This window comes from Felis catus, chromosome B1 (assembly GCF_018350175.1).
Source record: "Felis catus isolate Fca126 chromosome B1, F.catus_Fca126_mat1.0, whole genome shotgun sequence".
Taxonomy (NCBI): domain Eukaryota; kingdom Metazoa; phylum Chordata; class Mammalia; order Carnivora; family Felidae; genus Felis; species Felis catus.
The window spans coordinates 11,229,868-11,243,573 of record NC_058371.1 but is presented as its reverse complement, the minus strand read 5'-3'; the positions used below and the strand labels follow the sequence as shown (position 1 = coordinate 11,243,573).

Below are 13,706 nucleotides of genomic sequence, written 5' to 3'. Positions count from 1 at the left end.
TTGTCATGTCTGCAGTTCTTCAATCCAAACCAATTTTATGTAAATAGATAGGTATGGTCCCCGGAAAGGTTTTGGGACCCTGGAAAGGTTCTGGAGTTTATTAAATTCCTGGAAACTTTTCAGGAACTGGGAGTCTGCAGTGGGTGGCAGCCATTAGGGCACTCGGAAACAGGGATTCCAGTGTCTGGAACCATTGGTGGTTGTAAGGAGAGTCACAGTACCTCAAGGTAAATCCACAGCATAAATCACTTGAGGGACTTGGAGAAATAAATTAACACAGGAAATTGAGATTGTCTTGACCATCAAAATCAAAATCTAAGTGGGCACAAGACAGACTATGAAAAGCCATCAAGGTGTCGGCCACTATAAAGAAATCTTGTGAAAGGAATAACAAATCTTTTGCTAATGGGAATTTTAGAAGCCAAAGCCATCATATTGGTGGGTGGAGCTCATAAAAGCTGTTAGAGCTATCACCACCTAGGTCTGAGACTCCTGTGCTAGCATCAGTTGGTCACGGGATGTGTTAGATTGACACCAGGTCACCTGGCAACCTCAGGCAAGTTGTTGTGAGACAGGGTGCACTGTCAAACCCCATAAAATCCTTAGCCCAGTAGCGCATGCTTCTTAGGTATTAATTCAACTCTGAGAAATCCAAGTCTTAGCTAGTGAAATGAGATCCTCAAGTTTCAAAGAACTGAGCGTGCCATGCCACTTTCCAGCATAATAGCTTATTTGAGATCTAAAAACCATGGTTCTGGAAACTGCCAATATTTACAAAAACAGCAAAATATTACCAAGATGACCTAGAATTACAATGGCCATTATGCAAAACATTCCAACTAGACAAGGTCTTTATTTGAAAAATACCCTTGAAAGCAAGGGATCCCAAATCAACAAAAAGAATGGGTTATTTTAACTGGCATGTGGAAACTTTCCAAGAGCTTCAAAATTCCAAAATAATTTCATTGAAGGATTTGTTTGAAAAGGCTAAGGAAAAATGAAAGACACAAGAGGTACCTAAGACAAAAGACCGTAAGACTGATGGGACTCCCTATTGCCCCCCTCTCCGCCTTTACCTGAGTACTCAGAGTCTACTAATCCTCTGTCTCCATTGCCTTTCTACTCTAAGTAAACTACAGTACAGTAAACAAAAGCCCAAAATTAGTCGTCTTATAGATGCCACTATCATACCCTTTAAGGGCCCCTCTGAGACTTGATGAGATGGTTGATGGGAATCCTAGAGATTCTCTGATAAATGGTGACCAGTCATTTAAAAAGCCAAGGGGAAACTAAAAATAAAATTAATGGAGACCTAGCAAATTCTGGTAGATACCCAAGCTATATTCTGTCTTAAACTCCATTTGCTCAAAGCAGATGGGATTCTGGGAGAACTGGTAGAAACCAGTGGAGAATGACAATTCTTGCCAGAGGGAGCTCTCCAGTGCCTGGTCGAGAGAGGATAATAAAATTTCACATTGTCCCTTCATTTCGAAGTTTAGACCCATTATTTGTTGATCCCATCACCTCCTTGCCTGTCTCGAGAACTTGGCTTGGCAACTGTCAGGTTGGGGGCCTCCAAAATATAGGGAGGAAGAAAAAAAGACAGAAAATGCTCAATGGTCAGCATTGGCAGGTCAATGTGACCAGACAGAAGTAGTGATTCTGCTCCATTTGTATGCAGCTCAGGTCCTACCTACAGATGCCTACTCTCAGGGGAATTATTTTGTCTTTGTCTCTTTTAACATTGGGAGTCGCTCTGGATCTTGGTATGGTAGGGTCTTTTGCACCTTCTTTGGGGATGCCTCTTAGTCCAGAGTTGTTCAATACTGCCATGAATACTTACTATTTTCCATGGCTGAAACCTGACACGATATTTCGAAGGATTTGTTTGTTTGTTTGTTTGTTTGTTTGTTTTTTAGTAGCTCTATAGTTAGAAGTTGATCAAATTGGAAGGTAAGGTTCAGAGCCTGTTCAGATGTTCAGAACTTTTTTTTTTAAGCCTTCTTTCCTGAACTAAATAAAACTGTATACCCAGAGGGAAGGAAAAATATTCCAAAGACAAACTGCTGTAAATCTAGAAAATAGGGATCTTTTGATTTCTTAGTTGAAGATCTTCTCCCTGATACAAAGAAGCAAATTGAAGATAATATAGTTACATTGCTGAGTAAACACCTTGATATCTTTCAGGTTGCAACCCAATTCTTTGAGGAATGAAAAGCAACTGTCCTAAAATTAAGAACAACTCTTTAGAAGGAAAAAAAGAAAAACCTGGGGCACAGGCTATTTGGAAACTAGGCAAAATTGTTTGTATCTGATGAATTGTTTTCACCGGTGCTGAATGTAAATCCGGACAGAAAGTAGTTAACAGACATCTCAAATGACAAAATTGGGAGTGAAATGAATTAAATGTTTTAATGACCAATTGAAGTTAGAAATCCACATACTTGCCCAAAGTGGCCTAGAGTGGCCCTTGAATATCCTGCTCAACTTCCATCACTCACTGCCTCTTCCTATTTCCGGGTACCATCTTTGCCTTCTGCAACCCATTTTCCAGACAAGTCTCTTAAAACTTAAATCTTGGAAGAGCCTTGTCTGCACTCTGAAGGAGTATGGACCGCTTAATTTTCCCTCCCCTTTTTGATCTATTACTTGGCTAGACCCCTGGTTGGCAGCAATAAATAGTTACCTAGTTAGACCTTGGAGTTAGCCTCACTTTTTTCTGTTTGTTCCATAATAACTTGTGGATTTACAAATTCATCCTATAGCATAGTTAGCGCAGGTATTTAAATAAAAGCTTGGACAGATATATGGACTGAATGATCCCTGGTATATGTTTTCCTCCATATACCCTCAGGATCATTCTTGAGTTGAGCTAATTCATCTGATAGGGTACAGTCTCAGCCACACTAATAAGCCTTCAACTCTCATTACCAATTAACTTTGCTTTGCTGTGATTGGTCATCGATGAAGAACATACTACGTCTATGGAATTTCTTACTCTAAAATACATTCATTCTTAGTAGAGAGTGAGGGTTTTATCACTTTCCAGTTCCACTCTCAAGTACAAATTTTGGAGGCTTCGGTTTCTTCCCATCACTGACTTGTGGGTGTTAAAAAGACACCACCACCACCACCCCCAACAAAGTACAAGAAAACACCACACTGTATTCCCAGTTCAACTCCCTCTCTCCAACTCCAAGAATGCATCCCCAAAGAATGCAAAGGTGAACTGTGAGGGCTCTTAGTAGAGGCTCATCACCCATTAATAACAAATATAGCTGAAATAGCTCTTTTGCATAGTGAAATTCTTATAAAAAAGTTCTTCTTATCTACAGAGGATGCCAGAAAGTGCAGAAACCAACCCTGTATATACACTTTTTGCTGTATGTACACACCTATGACAAAGCTTAATTTATAAATTAGGCACAGTAGAAAACTAACAATAAGAATTAATAATATGAAATAATCTTAACAATATACAATAATAAAAGTCCGAATGTGGTCTCTCTCTCAAAATATCTCACTGTACTCGGCCTTCTTGTGATGCTGTGAAATGATAAAATGCCATTGTGTTTAGATGAAATGAGGTGGATGATGTAGGCATTGTGACGTAGTGTTAGGACACTGTCAACCTTTTGATCATTTCTCAGATGGAAGATCATCTATCTACTCCTGGTCTGAAGCTGACAGTGGGTAACTGAAATTGTGGAAATTGAACCTGCAGATGGGGGTGTTGTGTGGAGACTACTGTAGTCTATGGTATTGACTTTTCCTCAGGCATTAATATTATGCTGACCCCACTGGTACTTGATAGCCTCCAGTGAGGTCTCCTTTGCATCCCAAGTGGCTCTACAGGCTTCTGTTTCCCTCCCTCCCAAGCCCACTACTCTTCCACCTCCTGCAATTTCAAGGGTGATCTCCACCTACTCCCTTCCCTCTGTAGCCTCAGTGGTTATGGGACAAAGGATCACTTCCTCCTATCGTTTTTTGCCTCTGTAGTTGGGCAGTATTTTATTATAATCTACTGTGTAGGGCTTTTGTTTTGGTTTTACAAAGTCAGCTTGGAAGGCCTATAAACAAAAAGGAACACCAGTTTTTCTTGTCTCTGCTTCCTCCAAAACTAACCTACGTCTTCTCAGTGCAATGAGATGTATCCAATTGGGTAGGAAAAATCTAGGTATTAATGAGTCATTGAGATGGATAAAATAGGTGGAGAGGATTAAGAGTATACCTCTCTTGATGAGAACTGAGTAAATATAAGGAACTGTTGAATCACTATATCATACCCCTGAAACGAATCTAACGCTGTTCTGATAACTACACTGGAATTAACAAAACAAAACAAAAACAGCAAAAATGGCCATTTAGTGTTGCTGTATTGCTCCACAAATGTTATTGACTACCAATTAAACTAGGTTTCATTATGCAGATTCACGGGTCAAGTACTTATGGACCAAAGACCCAGTATTAGACACGTCATGCTACTTTTGAGATTTTATTCCACTGAATCAACACCATTTGGCTACCAAAAACCTCAGGGCAAAATGTATGACCTGTCAGTAATGGTAAAGGTAGAGATGACATTCAGCATAGGAATGTTTAATGTAGACTATGAAATGAGAACCCTGAAGGGGTGCCTGGATCTTTTAATCCGGGGCTCTCTTTAGAATGTGGAGTTACTTTATATTACTTGGTTCTAGCTGTTAGTCTCCATACTCAGAGAAAGTAAAAAAAAATCTCCATCTATATTTGAATATAGTACCTAAATATCTGTTATGTTGATAACTGGTGAATGATGATTTATTCTGCAAATATACCAAGAATTAACAACTCTTCTGCTTTTGGACCATCATCTTATTTTCTACATCTCATTGTATCCTATGTACATGACCCTTTGCTTCATAAATTCCTTGTTCAAAAGGTTATCAACAGTTTGTAGTTCTTGAATTATATTATTTAAATAATTTATAAAATGCTTGACATCTGTTTGTGGTTTTACTGATCAGCAAGAAGTTGGCTTTTATTTTTTTTGATATGACACTATACAAGGTTATCATTATTTTTAATTCTTATGTGGTAGGTGTAAAAGATATTCTTTTAAAGTATTGCATTTTCTTTTTAATTAGGCAAGTCAAACATTCCGCATATCTAACCACATCCTACATTTAACCTTTAAAAAAATCAAGACCAAATAAAATATAAACTTTTAAATCTACATAGATTTGGCTCTGGACAAAGGCAAAAGAACAGTTTTACATGTTTAATTTTAGATACAAAGATTTTATGTCTTCCCCTAATGTAAAAAGCAGCTAAATATATTATTGTCAAGGTTTTCATGTAGAAATTTTTAAATGAATCCTAAATTTCTTAGGATATTTTAAGACTGTTTACCATGGAATAAGAATGGCTCTTTTTCTTATTTTTTTCTAAAGAGGTTTGGTCCTATTGAGATCTGTTGAAAAATTTAGAAAAGTCACTGATTCCATTGAATAAATAAAAGTTAGTGACAGTGATTAGCAGAAGATTAGGTTAGAATTTAGTGAATAGATCCCCGTATTTCTATGGTATTTCATTTAGAAAAGGTAAGAGAACAAACCCTTGAGAAACAGATATATTTGACGATGTTGCAGTGGGAATCTTTTACGGAGAATAGAGCCAATGACAAAGATGATGCCTTCAGAAAACAAGGGGGAAGAGACACTTTTGTTCTATCTTTGGGTAGGGCAGTTAGCCATCTTGAATGCCTTACCTTTTTTGTCCTGTGCCCTCAGTCACTGTGTGGGTTCAAGTCTTAGTTTTGTCTCTTTCTTATAATGGCCTTATTTCATTTGGATCATATCCCAGGTGATGTATGCAGGAATCATTGGTTAATGATCATGACAAAAAACGTCCTTAGGATTGTCTGAGTAGAGTCATCCAAAGACTTCTGTGTGTACATAAAAGCTTGATGGTATATGAGAGGCAAAAAGCTCAGACAACGAGTAGATCAAGGTTAAGAAATCCTGCTAGAGGGAAAGAAGATTTGACACAGTGACAATGCATATGTCTCTGTTTATTAAGTGTGATCTGTGTAATTTCTCCAGCTTGATCAGAAAAAGTGAAGCGACCAAATTAAAAATTGAAAGTGCAAATCCTCATAAATTTAGAAACCAGCAGTTTACACAGGTTTCTGAAATAATTGTTGTAATCATGGCTTCCATTTCCATTCATAACATAATTTTGAACATTAAAATTACTTTCGAAAATAAATTCCATATTTAGTGACAGTTTATTCTTAATCACATAGGCATCTTGTAATGTTCTGAAACAATTTTATATTCAGGGTAATCTGTATTATATTATAATACAATGACATATTCTAACATAAATTCATATTCATTTGTATTCATATAAAGTTCTTACAGTAAGAAAATTTTAAAACCAAATCTTAAAATGGAATGAGCGATATTTTTATGTAAAGGTAGAATTAATTTGGAATTTAAATGAGGGCTTAGTACACTCAAAAGGATTTTTGGTTGCTATCATCTAATTAGAGGTTTTAATCTTTGATTCTCTCATTGAACTTCTAGAAAATAAAATTACTTTTGAATATGTTTTCCAGTATCAAAGACTTCAGGAAAATAACAGCCTGATAAAGATCTACCAGTGGATCAAAAGAACCTGATCATGACTAAAATATCTTTTTAAGTTACCTGTGGGAGAGATTGAGCCACAGTTATTATTATAGTATAGAACCATTCAAAGATAATGAAAATGAAAAAAAAAACTTAAAAAAAGGTGGTTATACTAATTTACTAAGAAGAACTGGAATGATATCATATGGCTGAAATAATTAAATGTTCTTATTAAATAATATTTTATAAACCATAGAAGTAAATGATCAACAGAAGAGTATGAGAATATAATTGCACTAAACGTAAGAATAAAGCTGAAGTAATAAATTAAAATGTTAGAGTAATTTCCTTATGTGTGCAGTATTAATAGTTAACACTTATTGTCTGTGATATCTTGATTATTCCATAATTTATTCTATTTTGACTGGGATATGTTGTGGAATCTCAAGGGAACAAAAACCAGTAATTTGTGTCTGAGATAGTTTCAGAGTTCTGAAGAGAAAGCTCTTCTATTTGGCTTCAAAGTTGAACCCAAGAATCTAACAGAGGCCTAGAGAGAAGCAAAGGAGTCAAAGCCCTGAGGAGTCAGGAAGCAATGTAAAACACAAGTAGACTGGTTTGGGTGAACTGATTCTGCACCTCTAATTTACCCAAAATATGTAACGATAATATGAAATAATTTGTCTCTGAGTACTGGTTGTCTTCTATTTTTTTTTAATTTTTTTGCTTATTATTTTTACATTATTTATATTAAGTTTATTAAATGTCTTATTTTAATCCCAATATAATTAATATCCAGATTTATATTAATTTCAGGTGTACAATATAACGTTTCAACAATTCTATAAACATTGCTGAGTGCTTATCACGATAAGGGTACTCTTAATCCTTTTCACTTATTTCACACATTGGCCCACCCACCTCCCTTCTGGTGAACATCAGTTCTCTACAGTTAAGGGTCCTTTTTTTTTTTTGTCTCTTTTTTCTTTGCTTTTTTTTTTTGTTTGTTTTTTGTTTTTTTTTAAATTTTTTTTAATGTTTATTTATTTTTGAGACAGAGAGAGACAGAGCATGAACGGGGGAGGGGCAGAGAGAGAGAGGGAGACACAGAATCGGAAACAGGCTCCAGGCTCCAAGCCATCAGCCCAGAGCCTGACGCAGGGCTCGAACTCACGGACCGCGAGATCGTGACCTGGCTGAAGTCGGACGCTTAACCGACTGCGCCACCCAGGCGCCCCTTTGCTTTGTTTGTTAAATTCCACATTGAGTGAAATCATACAGTGTTTGTCTTTCTCTGTGTTATTTCACCTAGGATTATACCCTCTAGATCCATCCATGTTGTAGTAAATGGCAAGATTTCATTTTTTATGGCTGAATAATATTCCTGTGTGTGTGTGTGTGTGTGTGTGTGTGTGTGTGTGTGTAACTTCTTCCTTATCCGTTCATCTATCGATGGCTCTTAGGTTGCTTCCATATTTGGCTAGTGTACATAATGCTGCAGTAATCATAGGGGTGCGTATATCTGCTCACATTAGAGTCTTTGTATTCTTTGGGTAAAAACCCAGTAGTAGAATTACTGGATCTTATTGTATTTCTAGTTTTAATTTTTTGAGGAACCCCATACTGTTTTCCAGAGTGGCTGCACCAATTTACATTCACACCAACAGTGTGGAAATGTTCCATTTTCTTCACATCCTCACCAACACTTGTTTCTTGTGTTTTTAATTTTAGCCATTGGGAAAGGTGTGAGGTGATTATCTCCTTGTGGTTTTGGTTTGCGTTTCCCTGAAGATGAGTGATGTTGAGCATCTTTTCATGTGTCTGTTACTCATCTGTTTTCTTCTTTGGAGAAACGTCTATTCATGTCTTCTGACCAATTTTAATGGATTATTAGCAGTGTTGAATTTTATGTATTCAGATACTAACCATTTATCCATTCTGTAATATGCAAATATCTTCTCCCATGTGCTAGGTTGTCTTTTAATTTTGTTGATTGTTTCCATCACTGTGAAGCTTTTAATTTTGATGTAGTCCCAATAGTATATTTTTTTTATTTTGTTTCCCTTGCCTCAGGACACCTACCTAGAAAAATGTTGCTATGGCTGATGTTAGAGAGATTATTGCCTGTGCTCCCTCACGATTTCATGTCTCACCTTTAGGACCTTATAATTCATATCTCAGATTTAGGACTTTAATCCATTTTGAGTTTATTTTTCTGTATGCTGTGAAAATTTTATCCAGTTTCATTTTTTTCATTCTAGCTCTCTAGTTTTCCCAATACCATTTTTTGGAGAGACTGTCTTTTCGCCAATGGATATTCTTTCCTGATTTGTCAAAAATTAATTGACCATAAAGTTGTGGGTTCATTGATCTATATGTCTCTTTTTGTGCTGTACTGTTTGCAGCACTACACTTTGTAACATAACTTGAAGTCCAGAATTGTTAGGCCTCCAGCTTTGCTTTGCTGTGCTTTTTCAAGATTGCTTGGGCTATTCAGGGTCTTTTGTGGTTCCATACAAAATTTAAGATTATTTGTTCTAGTTCTGTGAAAAACACTCTTGTTATTTTGATAGGGAGTGCATTATATCTGTAGAGGGCTTTGGGTAGGATGGGCATTTTAACAATATTTGTTCTTCGAGCCCATAAGCATGAAATATCTTTCCATTTGTTTATATATCCCTTCGATGTCTTTCATCATTGTTTTATACTTTCAGAATAAGGTCTTTCACCTTCTTGGTTAGGTTTATTCCTAGGTACTTGATTATTTTTGGTTCAGTTGTAAATGGGATTGTTTTTTTAATTTTTCTTTCTGCTACTTATTAATGTATAGAAGTGCAATGGATTCCTGTCTATTGATTTTGTATCCTGTGGCCTTACTGAATTCATTTATCAGTTCTAGAAGTTTTTGGTGATGTCGTGGGTTTTCTATATATAGTATCATTTGCCAATAGTGAGAATTTTACTTGTTCCTTAAAACTTTGGATGCCTTTTATTTCTTTTTACTTGTCTGATCACTGTGGCTAGGACTTTCAGTAGTATGTTGAATAAAAGCCATCAGAGTGGACATCCTTGTCTTGCACCTGACCGTGGAGGGAAAACTCTCAGTTTGTTATTAGCTTGAGTATGTTATTAGCTTTGGGTTCTACATATATGGCCATTATTATGTTGAGGTTTGTTCCCTCTGAACTTACTTTCCTGAGGGTTTTATGAATGGATATTATACTTTTCACATACTATTTCTGCATTTAAATGCATTTAAATGGTCATATGGTTTTCATTCATTCTCATATTGATGTGATATATTAAATTAATTGTTTTGTGAATATTATCCACCATTGCATCCCAGGAATGAATACCACTTAATGGTGATGAATGATTTTTTTTCATTCATTGTTGTATGCAGTTTGCTAGTATTTTGTTGAGGATTTTTGCATAAGTGTTCATCAGAGATATTGGCCTATAGTTCTATTTTTCTGTGGTGTCTTTATCTGGTTTTGGTATCAGGGTAATGCTGTCCTCATAGAATACATTTGGAAGGTTTTCTCCCACCTCTATTTTTTGGAATAGTTTGAGAAGAATAGGTATTAACTTTTTTTAAAATGTTAGATAGAATTCACCTGTGATGTGGTCACAGCTAGATTGACCTATCATCTGGACCTGACTTTTGTTTGTTGGAAAGTTCTTATTACTAATTCAATGTTCTTACTCTCTATTCAAATTTTCTATTTTTTCTGATTCAGTTTTGGGAGGTTATATGTTTTTAGGAATTTTTCCACTTCTAAGTTTTCCAATTCTTTGGCATATAATTTTTCATAATTTCTCTAATCTTTTGTATTTCTGTGCTTTCAGTTTTTATTTCTCCTATTTAATTTGTGATATTGTTTCTTTGAGTTGTCTCTCTCTTTATTTGATTTCAGGTAAGGTTTATCAATTTTTTTTTTCCAAAGAACCAGCTCCTGGTTTCAGTGTTCTCTTCTATTTTTTTTTAAGTTTTATTTCATTCATTTCTGCTCTAACCTTTATTATTTCCTTCCTTCGTGTTTGGGATTTTATTTATTGTTCTTTTTCTAGCTCCTGTGGGTACAATGTTAGGTTGTTGATTTGAGATTTCTCTTGCTTTTTGAGGTAACCTGTATTGGTATGTACTTCCCTCTGACAACAGTTTTTACTGTATCCCAAAGATTTTGGACTATTGTATTTTCATTTTCATTTGTCTCCACGTGTGTGGTTTTTTTTTTTCTTTTTAATTTTCCAGTTGACCCTTTCATTGTTTCATAGCATGTAATTTAACCTCCATGTATTTGTGTTCTTTCAGTTTTTTTTTCTTGTGGTTGATTTCCAGTTTCACATAACATGGCCATTAGAAAACATGAATGGTATGACTTTAGGTTTTTTGTTTGTTTGGTTGTTTGTTTAATTTGTTCAGATTTGCTTTGTGTCCTAAAATATGATCTATTCTGAAGAATGTTCCATGTGTACTTGAAAAAATTTTTTTTTTTTTTTTTGCGGATGGAGTATTCTGGATGTATCTGTTAGAACCATCTGGGTCAATGTGCCATTCAAAGCCAGGGTTTTCATGTTGATTTCTGTTTGGATGATCTATCCATTGATGAAGTGGGCTTTTATAGTCTCCTACCATTATTGTATTACTGTCAATTACTTCTTTTATGTTTGTTATTAACTGCTTTATGTATTTCGGTGCTTTCATGTTGGGTGCATAAATATTTATAATTGTTATATTCTTGGATTTTTCTCTTTATGATTATAGAGTGTTCTTATTTAACTCTTTTTAAAATGTGTTTTAAAGTTTATTGTCTGATATAAGTATTGCTACCCTGGCCTTCTTTTCACTTCATTTGCATGACAAATAATTTTCCATCCCTTCACTTTGATTCTGCCTGTGTCCTTAGGTCTGAGATGAGTTTCTTGCAGGCAGCAGATAGATGAGTCTTGTTATTTCATCCATTCTGTGACATCACACTATGTCTTTTGATTGGAGCATTTAGTCCATTTACATTCAAAGTAATTATTGATAGCTAGGTACTTATTGCCATTTTGTTGCTAGTTGTTTTGTAGTTCTTCTCTGTTCCTTTCTTCTCTTGATCTTTTCCTTCATAGTGTGCTGGCTTTCTTTAGTGATAAACATGGTTTCATCTCTATTTTTTATATATCACCTGCTTTTGATTTGTGGTTACCATTAAGTTTATATAATATATTATGCATATAGCAGTCTAGTCTATAGTAACTTGATGGTCTGGTGAGTTTGGTGATCTTCCCCTCTCTCTGGGTCAAGACTCACTTTGGAGTGGTGCTGGTGCCTGTTGGGGCTGTTTGCACACTGGCATATTTCTGATGCTGCTTTGGAGGAACTCCTGCCCAGGGTGGTTTGCAAAGGAATTGAGATGTATGGTGTTAGCAGGACTTACACTGTCTTCTCTGAGAGGGGACCTGGAGCCACTTTGGAAAACTTACGCCTCAGGGCTTGAGTGGGGAGTCCACAGACGAATGTGGGGGCAGGACATATGGTGCCAGCAAGGTCCTACTTGTCCACTGAGGGAGGGGAGCTGCTACCACCTGGGAAAACTCCTGCTAAGGCAGGCATAGTTGGAGGGGGCGGATCTGCAAACGTGCTCAGGGGCAGCTGGCAATGTTAGTAAGCTAGGTGGACAGTGTTCGAATTGAGGTGGTTCCTATCGGTGTTCCTGTGTCTAGTCTGGGTGGATGAGAGCAGGAAATGGTGCCCACCAGCTCTTTTATTGTTGGAGATGTCTCCCAAAGATCCTTGCCATCCAGCACATGCTCTGAGATTAGTAAACAAACCTCCCTCCTATAACTCAGTTTTTTTTTTTCATTTTCTTTTTGTTGTTGTTGTTGTTGTTGTTTTTCCCCCAAACTGCTGCTTCTGTGCTGTATCTCAGTGGGACTGTTTGCTGTGCTGTCTCTTTAAGGGTGGGGACTCCATTTCCTTTTGCTCTCTGGCTCTCTCAGAGCCCAGCCACCTGATTTTTAAAACTCCAGGCATTACGCCCTGCTGATTCTAAGAACTAGCAGAATTAGGCCCTTCTGGTTTTCAAAGCCAAATATTATAGGGATTCCCTTTCTCATTTCAGGTCCCCAGTGCTTGGAGTGGAGTCTAGTCCTCTCCCCTCACATTGCCCCCAGTGTCCCTCCCTCCCAGGGACAGTTCTGTGGGTCACTTTGGCTCCCAACTGGGTCTCTGCTCTTCCTACCTTCTTTGATATGCCTTCTTCTCTTCATTTAGCTATGGAAAGTGTTATAAGTGTCAACACTTACAAGTGTTAAAATACTTTAAGTCTTTTCTTTGGTTATATACAATGATGGGGGTGTTAGCTAGTTGTTTCTGTGGATGAGGTGAGACTTAAGGGTCTACTCTTCCACCATCTTTCCCAAGAGTTCTGTGACCTATTTCTACTAGTTGTCTTTTAAATACTACATTTCCTGTTGCTGTCAGCACAGCAAGAGAGGTGAGTTCCTAGTACACATTGCATGACATGGATGACAGGTGTTAGACTGCGAGGTTGGTGTTGAAAGAGAAAAATTCCTTGATCTATTTGATCCTCATGTTCATGGAGTCCACATTTGGGAATTTTCTTTTTCTCTAAAATTTATGTGTATCCTCAAAAGTATTTTTGGCACTTTCATGGCATTTTGAGTAACCACAGAGCAACAAAATATTTGCCATCGAGTGTGTACCTTTCCAGCTGAGACTGAACCAGGTAAAGCTGTGTATTCCTGTCTCAACTTTCATACTGTAAACAAGTGTCCTTTTCATGGTCTATTTAGTGCTCTATTTTTCATATTTATTTCCTTTTTGTTGATGAGTTCACTGTGAAATGCCCGAAGCATAGTGCTGAAGTGCTGTCCAGTGTTCCTAAGTGCATGATGGCCGTGACATGCCTTATGGAGATAATAAAGATCTTAGATAAGCTTCATTTAGGCATGAGCTGTAGTGCTGTTGGCCATGACTTTCATGTTAGAGAATCAACAATAATATTAAAATGGGTGTCTTTAAACAGAAACCTACATAAAACAATGCTATATATTGATTAGCTGAGAAAACTATAATAACCA

At 36.6% G+C, this 13,706-nt stretch overlaps 1 long non-coding RNA gene across 4 annotated transcripts in view; it reads left to right on the top strand.

The window, feature by feature from the left end:
• Positions 1-13,706, top strand: part of LOC111560084 — a 132,554-nt gene that overhangs the window by 5,023 nt on the left and 113,825 nt on the right. The gene's annotated exons all lie outside the window — the stretch shown is intronic.